A 21,491-nucleotide genomic window follows, 5' to 3' on the forward strand; every position below is an offset into this window, starting at 1 on the left:
AAGCATATAAATTGCTTCCTCTAAAGCAAATGGTCATGTGAATATCTAACAGTAGCTATCCTATGCACTAGAGAGGGTTAGTTACCCTACATTTTTATATTCTGTGATGTGTGCACAAAAGTGGGATTTTATCACAGCACGTTGGTTTGTAGGTAAAAGGTAAGAGGGGACCACAATGAACCTAAGTGGAGAGATTGAGATGAAGAGGACAAGGTGGACCTGAGAAAAGCATGGGGAGTTTTGTGGTGATGGCGTTAGCATGCAGACGAGGGGGCACTTGGGTACCAGGTCGGCTTAGATTAGATGCCTTCGGATGTTTAAGGTCAACGTCTTGCTGAGAAAGAAGCTGAGCAATTGTGCTTTGCTAGTCCTCAGTGAGTCAGAGCTACCCAAGGAACCTGACATGTGTCCTCTCGGTGTGGCAGCAGGTGGGTTTTCCTAAAAGCAATATTGGCTAAAGGTCACTAAACTCTTCTCTCTTTCCTAAACCTCAAATACTGACATCTAACACTAAACATTATCTCGTGTGGGTGTATAAGTCATAATTCAACCCAATCAAAAGGAAATATGATATTACAGGCAAGCACTAAGAAAATGCGAAACATTCTTTAGTAGTTTAAATTTTCATTGATCAGAATGTCCATGCAATAACAAAGGCACTGGATAGAAATTCCGAAATTAAAACCCTTGGTTAGTGATTCCACAAACACCAGACAATCAATTGGCTTGATATCCCCCTTGCCCACTGAATTAGCTAATTTCTTGGCTAAGCCATTTTAGTTATTTTGGCTGCACGGACCGCTCTTCAGACAAATCAATAAAACCAGAAACTCCCAATTTAAAGGTTAAACTACTAAATGACTCGAAACACAGGCATTTCAAAACAATTTCTCTCTCCAAAACTTCTTCCTTTTTATCCTGTGGACATAATGGCTAAAGTGAAATGCTATTTTTAAAAAATACAATTCTTCCACTTATGGAGAAAAAGTACATCGGAATATTATGCTTTGTCGGTTGATTTAAGAAGACAATGAAAAAATCAGCAAGTTCCAATTATTACACAATTCGAACTATAGGTTAAAGAAACTATATTTTGTTTCTAAAACAAAATGGAAAATAATGGATTAGGAAAAAATATTTGCTTAATTATGTACACATGAATAATTACACACACACACATACACACCCACATATTTTAAGGGATTACTCACTTAAAAGAAAAAAAATCAAGACCTCAAAATATACGTGTTGAAAGCACACAGGCAGGCTATCTACACAAGAGAAAATAAGAATAGGTTACAAAAACTGGGGAGTGGATGATTCTGCCACTTGTCCTTCCAGTCCTTTTAGATCGTTCCTCCTTGCCCATGAAGGCATCACCTACTTTCATATAAAAACCTGACATAGGTATCTGAAGAATTTACTTCAGACTATCTGTTCTCTCACAGTTTGACTCCCTAAACCTTGCTTTTATCTTCCCTAGTTCTTCATTTACATCTACTCTGAGGTCCACATTCAGCATCAAAGGCTTTAATGTCCCATTTTGGACGCACTATCCAATCTGGATGTGTAGGCCCTCCTTCAGATGTGCCACTCACATCCAGCCTCTCCCCTTTGTACTGGGAGCGGAGAAGGGACCTCCTTGGATACTGACTTCCTGCCTTGCCCCAAGGGAACTAATTAACGGTCAGAGGGACAGAAATCATGCCAATAATCAAATAATAAACCAAAAATCAAAGGAATCCAGATTCAAACATGGGGGACAGTGTTTCATTTAGGAATCTGCAAAACTTTTCATTTAATCACCAATGTTCTCAGGGTTAGATGCAACAAAGACACCTAGGAATTAGTGGTTAACAATATTCACATACTGATATGTCCTAAACAACTGTTTTAAAAGCAGGATGGCAATATAGATCAAGCATCATAATAATGTTCACATCTTTTGAGACTATGAGTCTACTACTGGGACTACTAATCCTAAGTAAATAGTTCAAAAGAAGAAAAAAATCTTACATACAATCATGCTTTCTGTGCAGATATTTAAAATAGTAAGAAAAGGAAAAATCCAGAAGTCCGATAGCATGGAACAATTAGGCTAATTATGGTGATACAACTAGATGGAATATTACTTAGCTATCAAAAATGATCATTATACAATGATCATTCATTATAACAAGAAAAATGTTTGTAATAAAAGACCAGGCTACTGGTGGCTGTCATTATTGTGACCTAGTACAGGTGTACTAACACAGATACTGGGAAACACCATTGGATTTCTTCCTCTGGCCTGTTAGCACAGGGGTTTGCCATGCCCTCTAGAGCACCAATCCAATCATGCTCAGCCAGGGCAGGCAGTCCATGCTAGGTACTGGCCTTGTCCCCCAGAAAGCCCAAAGGGAACTTGTGGGTCTGTGTAGGTGGGGTGCATAGGACCTCTACAGTGGGGTGAGTGAATCTGCCTTGGTGGAGCGGGGCATGCACACGGGGCAGGACTCTGTTGACGGGGTATGTGGGCCGATGGACAGTGGGGCTTGTTGGCTGCTGCAGACTTGTGTCACCAGCCTTCTCAAACAGCCACACAGGGGATCTGCCCCACCTTCCAATGCCTGAAATGATTGTGTGCTGCCATGCTTGGGGCCAACCCTACCCATCTGCACTCCTGAGAAAGCTGACAACAGCCTCATAGGCTGGAGGCCCACAGAAATTGTGAGCCCCTGAGCCTAGCAACCAGCCACACTGGGGGCCTGACTCCCTTAACAGCAAAACAGCAGCAGGTGTGTGCTAGTAGACCTTGTAGTCATCTGTGCTGGTGTTCACCATGCCCAATAAAGTGACTAAAGTGACTGTAGCAGCTGCACACACCTGAGCCTTACAAAGAGCCAGCCCAGGGGCCAGCCTAGCCTACCCATGCACCCACAGCAGGAGCAATATCATCACAACAGAAGAGCACACATAGCCCACACAGCAGGCACTCCTGGAACATTTGGAACAAGTGACTAGACGGAAGCACACTGCTGGGCCCCATAAGGCATCCCTTACATAAGGTGACATCTCCATGACTGGGAAATGTTGCTGATCTACCTAATACATAGATATAAGCACAGAGAAGTAGACAAAATGAGGAAACAAAGGAATATGTTCCACATAAGGGAATAGGACAAATGCTAAGAAAAAGAACTAAAGGAAATAGAGATAAACAACCTACCTGATAAAGAGTACAAACTAATAGTCACAAGGATGCTCACTGATCTTAGAAGAAGAACAGATGAACACAATGAGAACTTCAACAAAGAATCAGAAAATATAAAAAAGAACCAATCGGAAATGAAGAATAGAATAACGGAAATGAAAAATTCTATAGAGGGAATCAACAGCAGAGTAGATGACACAAAAGAACAAATCAGTAAGCTGTAAAAAAGACTAGAGGAAATTACCCAAGCTGAACAGATAAAAGAAAAAGAATTAAAAAGAAGAAGGACAGTCTAAGGGACTTCTGGGACAATATCAAGCATACTAACATCTGTATTATAGGTGGCCCAGAAAGAGAAGAGATAGACAAAGGGGCAGAGGACCTATTTGAAGAAATAATAGTTGAAAATTTTCTCAACTGAGAAAGGAAACAGACATCCAGGTACAAGAAGCACAGAGAGCACAAAACAAGATGAACCTGAAGAAGCCCACACAAAGACACATTATAATTAATATGTCAAGAATTAAAGATAAAGAATAAAATCTTTAAAAAAAAGAATTAAAGATAAAGAAAGAATCCTAAAAGCTGTAAGAGAAAAGCAATAAGTGACATACAAAGTAAACTCCATGAGGCTATCAGCTGACTTCTCAGCTGAAACCTTACAGGCTAGAAAGGATTGGCATGATATATTCAAAGAGATGCAAGGAAAAAACCTACAGCCAAGAATACTCTATCCAGCAAGGATATCATTCAGAATGGAAGGAGAGAGAACGAGTTTTCCAGACAAGCAAAAACTAAAGGAGTTTATCACCAATAAAACAGCCTTACAAGAAATGTTGAAGGGACTTATTTAAGTGGAAAATAAAAGACCACAAACAGGAATAAGAAAATTATCAAAGAAAAAAATCATTAGTAAAGGCAAATATACAGTAAAGGTAGTGGATCAACCACCTATATAACTAATATGAAGGTCAAAAGACAAAAGTAATAAAATTATCTATTTCCATGACAAGAAGTTAAGGGATACACACACAAAAAATAGAGATTAACTATGATATCAAAAGCACAACATGTGGTGGAAGGGGAGTAAATGTGCAGAGTTTTTAGTAAGAGGTCAAACTTAAGAGACTACCAACTTAAAATAGACTGCTATTTACATAGATTCATAGGTTATATGAACCTCATGGTAATCACAAATCAGAAAACTATGATAAATACAAAAAATTAAGATAAAAGAACCCAAACATAATATTAAAGAAAGCCATCAAATTACAAGGGAATAGAGCAAGAGTAGACAAAAGGTGGGGGCCGGCCCTGTGGCCAAGTGGTTAAGTCTGCCCACTCCGCTTTGGTGGCCCAGGTTTTCGCTAGTTTGAATCTTGGGCGTGGACATGCCACTGCTCATGAGGCCATGCTGAGGCAGCATCCTACATGCCACAACTAGAAGGACCCACAACTAAAAATACACAACTATGTACCAGGGGGCTTTGGGGAGAAAAAGGAACAATAAAATCTTTAAAGAAAAACAAAAGAGTAGAAGAAAGGAACAGAGAAGAACTAACAAAACACCCAGAAGAAAAACTAACAAAATGGCAATAAGTACATACTTATGAATAGCTACTTTAAATGCCAATGGATTAAATGCTCCAATCAAAAGACATAGGGTGGCTGAATGGATAAAAAACCAAGACCCATATATATGCTGCCTACAAGAGATACACTTCAGACCTAAAGACTGAAAGTGAAGGGATAGAAAAAGATACTCCATGCAAATGGTAATGAAAAGAAAGCTAGGATAGCCATACTTATGTCAGAGAGAATAGACTTTAAGAGAAAAACTGTAACAAGAGACAAAGAAGGGAACTATATCATGATAAAGGGAACAATCCAACAAGGGGATATAACACTTGTATGCACCCAACATAGGAGCACCTAAATATATAAAGCAATTATTAACAGAATAACAGGAGAAATAGGCAGTAACACAATAATAGAAGGGTATTTTAACACTCCATTTACATCAATGGATAGATCATTCAAACAGAAGATCAATAAGGAAACATTGGCCTTCAATGACACATTAGACCAGATGGATTTAGTGGATATATACAGAACATTCCACCCAAAACCTGTAGAATACACATTCTTTTTGAATGCACATGGAAAATTTTCCAGAATAGATCACACATTAGGCCACAAAACAAGTCTCAATAAATTTAAGCAGGTTGAAATAATACCAAGCATCTTTTCTGACCACAACAGTATGAAACTAGAAATCAACTACAAGAAGAAAACTGGAAAAGCCAAAATATATGGAGATTAAACAAAATGCTGCTGAAGAATTATTGAGTCAGTGAAGAATTCAAACAAGAAATAAAAAAAATACCTGGAGATAAATGAAAATGAAAATATGACATGTTAAAATTTATGGGATCCAGCAAAAGCAGTATGAAGACGGAAGTTTACAGCAAAATAGGCCCATTTCAAAAATAAGAAAAATCTCAAATAAATAATCTAACAGTGCATCTAAAGGAACTAGTAAAAGAACAAACAAAGCGCCAAATCAGCAGAAGGAAGGAAATAATAAAAATCAGAGAGGAAAAAAATGAAATAGAGACCAAAGAAAAATAGGAAAAAAATCAATAAAACTAATATCTGGTTCTTTGAAAAGATAAACAAAATTGACAAACCTTTAGCTAGCCTCACCAAGAAAAAAAAAGAGAATGCTCAAATAAATAAAATCAGAAACTAAAGAGGAGAAATTACAATGGATACCTCAGAAATACAAAGGATTACCAGAGAATACTATGAAGGGTTATACACCAACAAACTGGATAATCTAGAAGAAATGGATAAAATTCTTAGAATCAGACAACCTTCCAAAACTGAATCAAGAAGAAATAGAGAATTTGAGTAAACCAATCACAGTAAGGAGATCGAAACAGTAATCAAAAGCCTTCCAAAAAACAAAAGTCCAGGACCAAACAGCTTCCTCAGTGAATTCTCCCAAACATTCAAAGAAGATTAATACTTATTCTTGTCAAACTCTTTCAAAAAACTGAAGAGGAGGAGAAGCTTCCTAATTCATTCTAAAAGGCCAACATTACCCTGATACCAAAACCAGACAAAGACAACACATAAAAAGAAAACTACAAGCCAGTATCACTGATGATCAAAGATGCAAAAATCCTCAATAAAAGACTAGCAAATCAAATATAACAATACATTAAAATGATCATACACCATGATCAAGTGGGATTTATTCCAGGGATGTAGGGATGGTTCAAAATCCACAAATCAATCAATGTGATACAAGTGATACCATGATACATTAACAAAATGAAGAATAAAAATCACATGATCATCTCATTAGATGCAGAGAAAGCATTCAACAAGATACAAGATCCATTTGTGATAAAAACTCAATTAAAATAAGTGTAGAAGGAAAGTACCTCAACATAATAAAGGCCATTAAACCCACAGCTAATATACTCAACACTGAAAAACTGAAAGCTATCCCTTTAAGAACAAGAACCAAACAAGGGTGCTCACTTTCACCACTCTTATTTAACATAACATTGGAAGTCCTGGCCAGAGCAATCAGGCAAGAAAAAGAAATAAAAGGGATCCAAATTGGAAAGGAGGAAATAAAACTCACTATTTATAGATGACATGATTTTACATATAGAAAACCCTAAAGAATCCACCAAAAAACTATTAGAAATAATAAATAAATAAACAAATACTCTAAAGTTGCAAGATACAAAACCTACATACAAAAATCAGTTGCATTTCTATACACTAATAATGAAATAGCAGAAAGAGAAATTAAGAATGCAATCCCATTTACAATCACTATAAAAAGAATAAAATACCTAGGAATAAATTTAACCAAAGAGGTAAAAAACCTATACACTGAAAACTATAAAATATTGTTGAAAGAAATCAAAGAAGATACAAAGAAATGGAAAGATATTACATGCTTACAGATTGGAAGAATTAATATAGTTAAAATGTCCATACTTCTGAAAGCAATCTACACATCAAAGTCCCAATGACATTTTTCACAGAAATAGAACAAAGAATCCTAAAAGTTATACAGAACAACAAAAGAACCTGGATAACAAAAGGAATCCTGAGAAAAAAGAAGAAAGCTGGAGGTATCACACTCCCTGATTTCAAAGTATACTACAAAGCTGTGGCAATCAAAACAGCATGGTCCTGGCACAAAAACAGACACACAGATCAATGGAGCAAAAGTGAAAGCCCAGAAATAAACCCACACATTTATGGATAGCTAATTTTCAACAAGGGAGCCAAGAACATACAAGAGAAAAAGGAAAGTCTCTTTATTAAATGGGGTTGGGAAAACTGGAGAGCCACATGAAAAAGAATGAATGAAGACTGTTATCTTACACGGTACACAAAAGTTAACTCAAAATCGTTTAAGAACTCGAATGTAAGACCCGAAACCATAAAACTTCTAGAAGAAAACATAGGCAGTACACTGTTTGCCATCGGTCTTAGCACTATCTTTTCAAATATTATGCCTCACCAGGCAAGGGAAACAAAAGAAAAAAATAAATGGGACTACATCAAACGAAAAACTTCTTCGGGCAAAGGAAACCATCAATAAAACGAAAAGACAACCTAACAGTTATGAGAAGGTATTTGCAAACCATATGTCTGATAAGGGGTTAACATCCAAAATATATAAAGAACTCATACATCTCAACAGCAAAAAACCTAACCATCCAATTAAAAAATGGGCAAAAGATCTGAACAGACATTTTTCCAAAGAAGATATACAGATGGCCAACAGGCACATGAAAAAATATTCAACATCACTAATTATTAGGAAAATGCAAATCAAAACTACAATGAGATATCACCTCACACCCATCAGAATGGCTATAATTAACAAGACAAGAAATAACAAGTGTTAGAGAGGATATAGAGAAAAGGGAACTATCATACACTGCTGGTGGGAATGTTAACTGATGCAGCCACTATGGAAAACAGTACAGAGATTCCTCAAAAAGTTAAGAATAGAACTACCATATGATCCAGCTATTCCACTTCTGGGTATTTATCCAAAGAATATGAAAACATGAACGCATAAAGATATATGCACCCCTATGTTCGTTGCAGCATTATTCATAATAGGCAAGACATGGAAACAACCTAAGTGTCCATTGATGGATGATTGGATAAAGAAGATGTGTTATATATACACAATGGAATACTACTCAGCTATAAAAATAGATGAAATCTTGCCATTTGCTAAGAGAAATAGGTCAGATGGAGAAAGTCAAATACTGTATGATTTCACTCATAAGCAGAAGATAAAAACAACAACAATGACAGACAAACACCTAGAGACAGAGATTGGATGGGTGGTTACCAGGGGGGAAGCAGGGAGGTGGGAGGGCAAGAGGGGTGATAGGGCACATATGTATGGTCATGGATGGTAATTAGTCTTTGGGGGGTGAACATGATGTAGTCTATACAGAAATCGAAATAAAATGATGTATACCTGAAATTCATATAGCATTATAAACCAATGTTACCTCAAGGAAAAAAAAAACAAATAAAAGACTAGGCACAAAAACTGAAAGAAAATTGAGTTCAAGGTGATTACAACTATATAATGCGTGTGTACATGTGTATGTACATAGTGTACATGCTGCAGAATTTCATTATTTGCAAATTCGCCTACTCCCTAAAATTGGTTTGTAACCCCCAAATCACTACTTGTGGTGCCTTCACAGTCACTCACAGGTTATCAGCTGAGGAAAATGTTGTGATCAGCGGCTCAGACACCTGACCCTGGATTTCCCCTGCGCAGCAATGGTGCTGTATGTACTAACTCAGGATCCGCAGTGACTTTATAGAACACAATCGCTGCTAATAACAAGAATCAACTACACGTCATATACATGCACGCAAATATATATACATCCATCCAGCCATACAAACACTACAAGAGAATTGTGTGCACAAATATACAAATATGCAACTATATGGGTTTAGGGATGACTTAGTTTTCCTCTTAAAATTTCAAAAATGTTTTTATAACATTGCTGTCACCATGAGAACATTTAAAATGTACAACAAAGAAGCTCTGCTGAGTGACGAGCCTACAGTCATAGGTACTGTTCTGTGGAATCCGTGGCCTTACCACCTCTGTCAAACAAAGCAGGTGGGCCAGCACGTGTCCTCATGCTCATTCTCTGGACAGGTCACCCGATCTCACAGTGTTTTAGTCGGCTCCACTAGTCTCACTCCACTTGCAGTAAGTTTCCCAGGAGACCTTCTGATTCTCTTAGGCTTCTAGCATTGTGGTCTTCAGAGTGTCTGCTCTAAACTGACAGTGCAATGGACTGAATTTTGTCCCCCAAAATTCATAAATTGAAACCCTAACCCCTAAAGTGATGGTATTAAGAGGTGGGGCTTTAGGAGGTAATTAGAGTTAGATTGGGTCCTGAGGGTGGGCCCTCATGATAGGCTTAATGCCCTTACAAAAAGAGGCGGAGACAACGGATATGCCTGTCTCTCTGTGTGCACGCGCCAAAGAAGGCCACGTGAAGACATGACCAGGAAGAGGGCCCTCACCAAGAACCTGCCCGTGCTGGCGTCCTGCTCTCCAGACTGTGAGAAGAAATTTGTTGTTTAAGCTACCCCGCCGTCTGTGGTAATCTGTTTTAGCAGCCCAAATAGACTAAGATGAAGCCCCAACTCCTCATGTGACTGTATTGGAGATGTGCCTTTAAGAAGGTGATTAAGATTAAAAGACGTCATAAGGGTGGAGGCCTGATTCGGTAGAATTGGTGCCCTTGTTAGCAGAGGAGGCGATACCAGAGACTCTGCTCTCTGTCCACCGTGTGAAGACACAGTAAGAAGTGGCCCTCTCCAAGCCAGAGCTCTCATCAGAACCTGACCATGCTTGGCACCCTGATCTCGGACTTCCAGGCTCCAGAACTGTGAGGAAATAAATTTCTGTTGTTTAAGCAGCTCAATCTGTGATATTTTGTTATGGCAGCCCGAGCTGACTCATACACTTGGGTTCAGTCCCCGTGCTCTCTGGCTTCCCACGAGTCAGAGGACAGGGTGTTGGACATGAAGTCATCACAGGCTGGCTGCTTACTTCTACGAAAGCGACAGCTCCTGAGCGGGGGGCCCTCTCCAGGTAACCACGCCTTCTACTTATCACTTCAGACCAAGGGGTGTTGTGTCCTACACTATCCCTTGTGGTTTCCCTCAAACCTGTCTACACCTTTGTAAGTAGTCTTTTTATTCAAATATGTTTCCATTACTCAATTTCAGCGTGTCATCTATTTCCTATCAAAACCCTGACAGGATCTAACAAAACATGGGAATTGCTAAAATGATTTTTTAAAAAAATATAATTCCAGACATTGTTTCACTAACAAAGAGACTGAGACCCAAGAATTCCTAATTAACTGGTAATAACGTCACATCCTCAGGGTCACCGGAGTCATTACAAATGGGATCATGGCACAGTGGCTGCTGCATTGTGTGTACCACTTGGCTTGTGATAACAATGCCAAGGAGATGGTAAGAAATGAAACCCCCTTTGGTCTGTCTAGAGCAAAACTTATGAATATTACATTTTTCTTCCCATACTCCATGAGCCAGACCTTCCATAATCTCTTCCATTTTTATTTTTGCCATGTCTTTTTCTCCATCTTGGTTCCATTCGTGAAAAGTCTCCGTTGTTCTAGGGGTCAGGAAAAAGGGGCAGGGGGAGTGCTTGTTTAGAAGTGATTGCCTAGCAACCCATCTTCCTTATTCCAAGGACAGAGGCTATTTGCATTTTGGGAAAGAAGAAAAAAGCTCCTCTTCTCATGAGTCCCGGAGTAAGAATGTCTTGCTGACCACTCCTCAAAGGAACCTTCCTTCCTCTGAGAACTCCCCCTGGGTGGCCTTTCTTTGCCTGCAGCCACTGTGTCCTCCCTTGGGGGCGGGTGCAGCCTTCCAAGGTGCACCCCAAGCTGCCTCGGGCAATAAGCGCCTGTGGCACTGCCAAGCTGCAGCCCTGGCAGGCGGGTGGCACCAGGACAGGGCTCAGAACATCCTGATCTCATTCAAGGGACATTTCTTTCCCACACTGTTCTTTCCTTTTTGTAGCTTTCTTTCCTGGAAACGTGCCACACCCAGGGGATGTCTAGGCCTGCCGTTCTTAACCTCCAAAGTGCTGGGGAGTCCCTCGAGCCTGTGTCAGGAAAGCTGAAGCAAGCAGGACAGGGAAAGAGGAGGAGGCCAACCTCCACTCGGAAGTTCTTCATCGACCTGCAGGAGGTAGGAACCAAGGGAAGAGAGACGGTGCTTCACATCATTTGAGAAACTGCACTGGGCTGGTATGTGGAAAAATCTCTCTTCCAAACTAGAGAGAGCCCTCCTACCACAGACATCGCATCCTGCATCCTGCTCCGTCCCCATGCTGAAAGAATGCAGGATGCTTCTCCTCTAAGTGAGGTGCGGAGAGGAATAAGATGGGAGTCCTCTCTGTTTTATGCCTTAAAGAGGTAAAGGAAACTCTTGGGCTATCTGGCTGCAAGCTGGGCAAGGCCTTTAATCTTCTGAAGCTCTAAATTACCATCTATAAAACTGAGGTCTTTAAGAATTACATTGACAACTGTTGACAATGTTTAACTGATTTGAACACCACAAGTACAAGGCATGTCCATTTGGGTGTACTGTTTAATGAAGGCCATCTCAGGACTGCTTCTGCTGGCTCCTTTGCCTCCTCGTCATGCTAGGATACTTGTCATGAGGAGAGGCCCAGGCTATCCACAGGTGATACTGATCTACAACATGATAGCAGATACATCTGGCATTAGGAGATGTTATCAGGTTTTATATACCTTTGCATTCCTTTGTCGTTTTATGTAGTTCCATGCACACAAACACCCAAGACAAAGAAACCGTGAAAGTCCGTACAAGGCTAATACATCAACTTCTTTGACTAATATAGGGATATTCTAAGAGAGAAAAGGGGGAAGATCATACCAGCTAATCCTTTTAGCTGTAAGGCCAGGAGATAAATGCATCCAGAGGAAAATTCTGAATGATTCATGGGAGTTGGTCAATGGGCAGGGAACAAAGAAACAAATTTTTAAAAATACCACTAAGCAAAACTTTACCTCCAGCAAAAGAATATAACTATGGTTTTGTTTTTAACTTTTATTTTTATCAGATTTATAAGTTCCCTAAGAATTGATCTTAAGCTTTCTCTGTACAGAAAATATTTTGATTGAATTCAGTGGAACTGGGAATTGAGCTTAGAATTTTAGAGTTAAAATACTTCAGAAGTTATCTGACCCAAACCCTGTCCTCATTTCACAGCTGAGCCCACACAGTGAGGCCCAAGGAGGTTCAGGTTTGCTCAGGGGACGTGCAGATGACATACGCGGCACTTAATGTGCAGAAATCGTTACGTACGGCACTGCGTTCATGTAACCACAGACAGCTGACCTTATTAATAATAGGAGTATTATATTTGTTAGCAGGCCAACTTTGTTTCTCATTTGGAAAGGGTTTGAGGTATATGCTTTTGGGAATGAGGAACTTGGAATGTTAAGCAAGGGGCTGAATTAGACCACCATATTATTATTCATTTTTCACTCACTTCTGCAGGAGTATTTGAGGACACACTGGGTGCCCCAGCACTGAATAGATCTAGAGGAGTCTGTTACGGCCCAGAGTGTCCTTGGGTTAATGTTCTCTCTGCTGCCAAGTTGGTGAGTTTTGCTGAGTCTGGAGAATAGTGAAGCAGTCATCTGGTAAAATGTTGAATCAAACTCTGGTTTCCCTGATCTGCTTACCATTCTCTCTTTTTTCTCTTAAGCACTGCCACTTCTTTACTCACAGTCAGCTGTGCTTCAAGCTTGCGAACGTTTGGGCATTCTCTTCTCTGTGACATGGAGAAACTGTTGGGCATGGTCATTACACGATTAAAATCATGATGTCATAAGTATAACGAGATACCAAGCTCCAGACTTTTTAGAATAGTCCATGCACATACAATCAAAGAATTTGAAAGTTCAGATGAAGTTTGGCAAGTTTGAAAGAAGCAGGACGAGTGTAGAAAAAGAGCTTATTGGAGAACGTAGGGTGAGTTGAAAACAGAGTTGATTCCGAAGCAGAGTGTTTCATAAATTTCTTCCTGTGCACAGAGGACCTGTATCTTGTCACATCCTTTTTGTTTAGGCTAAAATAATTTGCAGCAATGAGAATATAGTAGCTGATTTTAATTGTCAGAATAAAAACCATGGAATCTTTGCGTTATAAAGGTCTTTAGGAGTTATCTACATCAAATACCATCTTAAACAGAATCCCTAAAACTAAATCAAATAAAAATGCATCAGATTAGTATGAATTTATTTCTAAAACTTCAAATTGGTAACTTTACGTATTATGAATCAAACCACAAAAACACATTAAAGTTTTGCTGTTGTCCAATGTGTTAAACTTGTATATACAACCTATCTCAGTACATTGGTTTCTGTTGGTTTTTATTAATGATTAAATGCACTTATTATCAATAAGTATAGTAATAGTTAGAATACACATAAGCAGATGAAATTTAAATCAGCTGTTTACAGAACCAATCACTGAACTCCCTCCACAAAATCACTGGGTTCCACAGAACACAATTTACAAAGCACTGGTCCGTTTCCACAGCATCTTGGAAGACAGAAAGCCTGTGCTTGGACACCTCCCTCCAGTGACAAGGAATCCATCTCTTGGCAAGGCAGCCGAGGTCACAGATTTCATTCTTAGGCAGTTCCTCTTTACCATTGTGCCAAATCTGCTTCATGAAACGTTTACACAACAGACCCATTTCCGGCCTCTGGAACCACTGGCCTTATCTGCATGGCAGAAGACAGCTAATGTGTTCACATCGAGGTCTTCCCTTTTCTGACCCTTATGCTCCGCATCCCCTCAAGTGTTCCCCCTGTGGCACGATCCCAGACTTCTTGATCACCGTCCTCTGAGTGTTCTCTTGCTTGTTAGAGACACCCTTGAAATGTAGACAGCTTGAAATTGAAATCAACATGCACCAAACAGAATTCTTGGTCTCTCCTCAGCCCATTCCAAAACGAGAACAGTGAATGACACCACTGTCTGTCCAGTTATGCAGGTCAGAAATCTATTTCACATCCTGACATGTTCCTCTGCTTTGTACTTTCTGTACCCAATCTACCACTAGGTCCAGGAATTTTGTCTCCTAAATAGCTTATAAATCTTTTCACTTGGTTCTGTCTCCACTCCCATCATCCTTGACCACCGTCCTTGACCTTCTGCAAGAGCCCTTTAGCCTACCTGTTTACAGCTTCTCTGGCTCTCCAGAGTTGCACCATCCACATCCTGCTTAAAACTCTTAGCGGCACCCCATTGTTTCACGATAATGAAAAATCCTCAGCATGGCTGACAAAGTCCTATGTCGCTTATTCCCTTTCTGCTTCTCCAGCTGGATTTTGCACCACACGCTCTGTGCCCAGGACACTAGCCATCTTTTCTTTCCTTCACCATGCTCTGCTTCTCCTGCCACAGTGTCTTCCTACCTGTTGTTTCCTCTGCCTAGAGTGTATCGTCCTTTTCTTTTGGTCTAGTTAACACAAGTTGTAGGACTCAGCTCAAAGATTCCTGCCTCGATCTTCCCAGAGCTCTTATACCAGGTCAGCTTCCCTTGTTATAGGTTCTTATAGCCCTAAGGATGTCTGCCTCATGACACTTGTCGCAGTTCTTATTTACATCTCTTGAGATTATTTGATTAATGTCTGCTTCCCCAGCTGGACCATTAGCTCTACTAGGCTAAGATGTGTCTATTTTTGCTCACTTCTTTCCTCCTAGTGCACATAAGGTATCTGTTGAGTGAATTAGCTATGCAATTCCTATTTTGATTCTGTTTCATCAAGGGAATTGATCTTAAATCTAGAAAATATGGAAGAAATATGGTCAAGAGGAATTTGAAACCCAAAGGAGATGAGATAAATGGAGAGCTCAAAGTTGTTTTTAAAAGAATATGTGTCTCTAGGCATTATTAAATAATGCCTCAGGCTACTCCTCTTGACAATATTAAGTTTGGCATTCACACAGAAGGTAGGATCTAGAGAAAAGGACGAAGTGAAGACAATGAAGGGAGATGGACAAAGGTTGATATGATCTTCAAAAGAGAGTGAAGAAGTAGGGTTACAGAAACTACTGATAACTAAACATGACCTTTGTCCCAGACAGAATTTTAACAGCAGTGATTAAAAGCACTTAGAAAAGGAAACACTGATGACCAGGAGCAAGAATGGGGTCATCAAGATTAAGTCACAGCAAACAAGCATCCAGTTCCTGTTAGGTGAACTTGCAGGATGAGAAATGGGAGACTGCCATGGGCATGAAGTATATTAATTTCACTGAGACTCTTGGCAAAGTCCCACACAGTATCCCTGAGAGGTAGAGAAATGTCAGTTGAACTCGCAGCTAATCAGACCCCAGTGTGACACGCCCAGCTTAACACTGCCCCGAACAGGGCTGATTCTCTTGACAAATAGAAATGGCAAGCAATAGGATATATTGGAGCATAAGAGGAAGCCATTTGGTGTAAACCTAATTTGGCCTGACTTTGTTTTTCCAAGAGGGCCTGACATGGCCATTGAGCAGGCATTGTATATCTGCTTTAAACATTTACTATGGCAAGAACAAATCCCTTAAGATAAAGGCACAACTTTCCCCCACATTGGCATTTCCTTAAGAATAAGCATCTTTCCTTAGGCTAGGAACTGATTGCTGTGCTCCCTCTTGATCACCCAGCTCAAGACAACAGACCTGCCACCGTGCTGTGTCCACCGAGACAGTGACCTACCTGCTGTGTCCATCAATCGCTGTGCCGGCAGAGCAGTCTCGCAACTATTGTAAAAGGGACATCTCAAACATCTGTGAAACATCCTCTTTGGGGGTATATAACCACTCTGTACACCCCATTTATTTGGTGTCCTTTCTTCCTTTGGGAAGAAAGGCCGCAGGCCATGGTCCTCACGTTTTAGCTCAGAATAAAGTCTCCCAAAGTTTCATTTATAGATTGGTTATGGATTACTTTCTTCGACACTCTCCAATGCTATTTATCTCTGAGATGTTCTCTTTAAATGTTCATAGTAATGATAGCTGACACATAAAATGCACACCATGAGATGGACACTGTTTAAAGTGCATTTAATCCTTACAACAGCAAGTTGAGAGGGTATTATGGTTATTTCCATTTAAGAATTGAAGAAATGGAGTGTTGGGAGATTAAGTAACTTGCATAAGGTCACGTAGTAAGAGGGGGAACTAGAATTTGAAGCCAGGAAGTCTAGCCCCAGAGACTATGCTCCTTATGCTATCTCTCTCCCTGTCTCCATGCTTCAGATGCTCTAAAATGCTATCAGCAGGAGGACGTTATATCCTGCCTAGTGCGCATGCCTGCACTATTCTGCAATGCTCCAAAGTAGGAGCTCTCTACCTGTAACGCACAGACTCTCAAGGGATCTATGGATAGAATTCATACGGTTCTATAAACTCGGATTGTGTCTAATTTTTACTAATCTCTAACAAGAAGTTAGCATTTCCTTCAATTATTAACATAGGTAACAGACCATAGCAGTATCAGCGCATATGTGAGGTTGTCCCCAGTAATCAGATATTTTCGTATCACATTATTGTTTTTGTAGATATCTCAAAACATCACTTATCTCCATTGCTTTGAAATTATAGTGATTATTAGACCTGCCACCAAATCTCATTATTTAATTTTTTAACAGAAGCCCATGCATTATTATTTTCACCTTTTTAACACGTTGTAACTGCGCCGTACTGTAATCGCGTTCCTTTGTAACCCCGCGTTTTACGTTCCGCATTAAAGCCTCTTCTGGGAAGGAGCTGCGGGGCTGCGTAGACTGCTGGAGACCAGAGCCCACCTGCACTCTCCACGGCTGCCTTGTGCCGCAGCGTGTGCTTTATGCCATGATGGCTTCTCTTTGTGACATGTGTTTTGGGCCCAGGCAAATAGTTAGGACTCATAATGGCGGACAAAAGGTAAGCAAGTGATAGCTCTGGACCAACCAAAGAGACAAAGGAAGGATATCACGCAGAACATTAAGAGGAGCTTTCTGTGGTGGCAGCTGATGTTGTCTTTAAGGGCGTGGTAGAAGAAAGACAGAGTCCAGACCAGCAGGCAGTAGGGATCTAGGGAAGTCCTTGACTTTCTCAAAGACCTCATACTCTAGCTGGGAGAGTTGAGCAACAGTGTCTGAAGAGCGGCTGTAAAACACTCATGGGAGGTGTGTCATAAATTCAGAAGACATGAAAAGAAGGAAAGTACAAGGGCCGATGTACGTGCCCTGAAGGCAACACCCGGGGACTGTTCCATAAAGATCTGAGACAGCGCTTACGTTCCTAGGAACCCATCCCGGATTCTGAGAGAGCACTCTCTTATCTAAGAGATGCTTATCTAAGAAAGCATTCCTGCAAACATGGAGGGCGGAGCCCAGCATATGCCGCGGGATTCTGCTTTGTCCCTGTTCACCTACAACAACGATAACAACAATGACAACTTACATCCGTATACTTTACAGTTTCCATGGTGGATTCATGATAGCACTAAGGAGCAGGCAGAACAGACTTCTTTACCATTTTACTAAGATGGAAAGCAAGCTTCAGAGAGGTATAATGAGTTGTTCGAAGTCACACACTGCATACACACTGCAAGTGAGAACAGATGCAGGCCTGCTGTCTGCTGGTCCCATGTTCCTTGGCATATTAGCCAGATTTGGAATCTGGAAAGAATCCATATTCCTGCCTCAAGAAGGTCAGACTGGCTTTTTCTGAAGCCCCTTCCCAGCCTCAAAGTTTACAATTCAGAAAGGTAAAGTATCCCTTTTCCTCCTCCAGCCACTAAAGCTTTAAGACTTTGTCCTGCACAGTAAGCACCTGTCCCAGATAGACGTGTTATAACCACTGGAGGCAGCACTCAGAACAGCAGGCAATCCTTCCCCACCTCCCAGGGAGAAGACCAGAGGAGCTGAGGTTGTGCTGAGGGCATGAAGCAGGTTCAGAGTGGGAAGGGCATGGCTTTTCCCTTCAAGAACAGGAGTTCAGATGCCAGCTCTGCCACCTGGATGACCTATGGCATCTCAGGAAAATGACTGCACCTCTCTGAACATTACTCTTCTCACCTGTGTTATTTAGGTGATGGAGAAGTTTACACGTCAAGCTGAGACATAAAAAGAGGCCAGTAAACGTTGGTCTTCCTTACGAGACCCAACATCAACCCTCTAACACATTAACAGGACTTGTTTAAGGTAGCAGTTGGTTCCTACAATGAAACCTATGAGTTTTCCAGAAGAAATTCACTACTTTCCCTCAAAGAGCTCGGAAGAATTCAAATACCTGTGGTAGCTGCAAGAAAAAATGATGATATTGGACTTTACTCACTCTGCGATTTCACCTTGGGGTAAATGTTCCCTCTGTGCCCTGAAAATTGGTTATCAATCCATCTACACCCTTGCAAAACCCAGGAAGGCTTCTGCACTGTACGCAAAGGCGAGGCATGGGCCTCGAATCCTCCGCAGCCTCCGCTGCCGCATCCCCGTCATCAGCAACATGTGAATGAACCAAATTATCTCCAGGCTGGGGCGTGGGCCACACAGCCGGGCTCCGCCGTCAGAGGAGCCCAACGTCATGTTTTCCACCCCCTTTAGGAGGTGGCTGATGCTGTCGTAGGGCTGTGAGGGAGGAAGCCAGCCTGGAAATGCCATGTAGGGAAGAAACTGTTCCATTTCAGTGTTAGGATTCTAAAATAGCTGCTAATAAAAAGCCTTCATACTGTGACACTTCAATACAGACACCCACAAGGATACCTTGACAAGCTGTTTGACTCCTCACAAGCCTTTTCTTGTTATTCCCGCGCAGGGCCCCCAGCAGTCACCCACACAGACATACAACCATGCAGTGACAGAGAAGGCCAGCAGGGGTCTGCCTAGACTGCCGGCCCAGCCCGGGAGCCCTGGGTCCTTGCAGGAGGGAGGCATTGCTGCTCTGATGTTGGCTTGTCCAGGGACATAGCCCATCAATTTGAACCTACTGCTTATTCTGTCACTCTCTCTCTCTATCCACATGTTGTCTGACAATATTTACCTAAGAGTGAGCCAAGCTCACCTCCCGGGATGAGAGGGGAGATCTTTAAAGAGTATTTCACTTACAAATTCAGAAATGCCATGGTTCAATGAATCTAGGCTTTGAAGGTGAGGAGAGTAGGATATGACTATATGACAGTGATTAAAATTGAAAGAGTCTTTCCCATTGGAAGGCCTAAAAATCCATTGATTACTATACTACCAACTCCATCAGGAAAATAATATGTCGAGTTTGAGAGAATTTTTCACAGCACCTATCCTATTTTTGAAGCTTGATAATTAAGATCTTTTATAATGTTACCATTTGAATCTCAGCATAATGAGACCATGTTATATCCTTAGCTACTTTCTGTAAACGCTGCTATCAGGACCAATATGATTCTGAAACTTGGCTGCACATTAGACTCACCTAAGAAGTTTATTAAAGGTATAAATTCCCAATTATCATCCCCCTAGAGATCCTGAATCAGTATATCCAAGGTGAGGCCCAGTAATCAAGATTTTGAAGCAAGCACTCTGAGCTATTCAAATGTGGGTCAAGCTCAGGAGCCTCCATAGTGGGGAGCACGATAGTACCAGGTAAGCTTCCACTGCTATGCCTCCAAGAGAATGAAAGGAACTTGAGAAGCTGTCTCACAGTCAGGTACCACAAGCAACTTTATGCTTGAAAATTCTCTTAGTGGAGCTCAATTTACGGTGCTTTTCTTTGGTTAGTAGACATCCTCAGGTCATGTGCCTATACTAAGGTCTTATGACCACCAACGGGATGATCACCAAGAGAAGCTGCTGCAGCTCTGCAGATGACCAACCCTGGTGTTTTCAATATCTCTGTATGAATCCAATATTAGCTCAGGTTGTTCTAGCAATCTCTTGGAGTTTTATAATTTTTCAAATCTGGACAAATAGACCAAGCAGGAATGTGAAATAACTACCTGAGAACAGAATTCTAAAAAAGTGTTACAGAGAGTTGAGAGATGAAGTCAAGTCACGCTTGGACTTAGGAGCTATTTCCATCCTGAAGACCCACTACAGTGGATGGCATCTTTACTTTCAAAGACTCTCAAGAAGAGCACACGATCTTTCTCAGACCTCCTTTGAGGGAATTATTTCAATCAGTAAGTACCTAGTAAGCGCCTTCAACTTCTAGGAATGAAAACCACAAGGTGTGAGATGAAAAATATACTGGATGGGAATAAGAGGAAGTTAGACATTGCAGAAGCAAAGATTATTGAAGTTGAAGACAGAGTAACAGAAACCATCCAAAATAAAACGCAAAGAAAAGAGAATCCAAAAACATGAAAAGAGCTCAGTGAGCCATGAGACAGCTTTAAGTGGCTTAATATAAGTGAAATTGGAGTCCCTAGTGGGTAATTAGGGGGAACAGAAGAAATATTTGAACAAATAATGGTCAAAATTTTTTGAACTGATGAAAACTATAAGCCTACAATCCAAGAAATCCAATGAACCCAAGTGCAAGAAATATGAGTAAAACTATACAAAGGCACATCATAATCAAATTGCTCAAGACTAGTAATATGAGAAAATCTTAAAAGCAGCTTGAGAAAAAAGAAACACTTCATACAGATTTCCCACTGAGAAATTCCAGAACTTTTGTTTTTCAGCAATGATTATGTGCCACTTCAATTTGTTGTCCTCAACAACCTTTAAAGGCAAGAGCTCATTGCAAAAAAAGAAACGGAGGCTATGATGGTGCATGAGATGAATATGACACATAATTTCCTTTGCTCACCTCAAAGCCATGTGCTTTTGCTTCCTTCGTCCCTGTAGTAGAATCGCAGTTTTGTTTAGGTCTTTTATTGAAGGGTGACAAGACTTTGGCTTCCTTTTTCTCCATAGTAGAACCCCAGTTTGTCTAGACCTTTGGCAACAAGCCATTGATCTTTGCAAGTGAGTTCAGCTCTTTGTCTTGACCCACCTGTAGCCAGTGAGCTACAAGGAGGAGTCTTTGCAGAGATATTCTGGGAAAGACTTACCCCCTGATGAGAAGAAGGCGTGTAGAGATAAACGATCTGCTCCCTGCGGCATGTTTGGCGTCGCTGCAGCCACCTTGCAGCCATGAGGAAAAGACCAACAAAATCTCAAGTGCC

General features: G+C 40.8%; 1 protein-coding gene and 1 long non-coding RNA gene across 19 annotated transcripts in view; one reads left to right on the forward strand and one right to left on the reverse strand.

The window, feature by feature from the left end:
• Positions 1–21,491, reverse strand: part of NTRK2 (neurotrophic receptor tyrosine kinase 2) — a 345,316-nt gene that overhangs the window by 43,321 nt on the left and 280,504 nt on the right. The gene's annotated exons all lie outside the window — the stretch shown is intronic.
• On the forward strand, positions 11,393–16,152 carry LOC138920393 (uncharacterized). Its single transcript, XR_011431491.1, has 3 exons — positions 11,393–11,515; positions 12,854–12,957; positions 16,025–16,152. It is a non-coding gene; the product is annotated as an uncharacterized lncRNA (long non-coding RNA).

Source organism: Equus caballus, chromosome 23, assembly GCF_041296265.1.
Source record: "Equus caballus isolate H_3958 breed thoroughbred chromosome 23, TB-T2T, whole genome shotgun sequence".
In the NCBI taxonomy this organism is placed as follows: domain Eukaryota; kingdom Metazoa; phylum Chordata; class Mammalia; order Perissodactyla; family Equidae; genus Equus; species Equus caballus.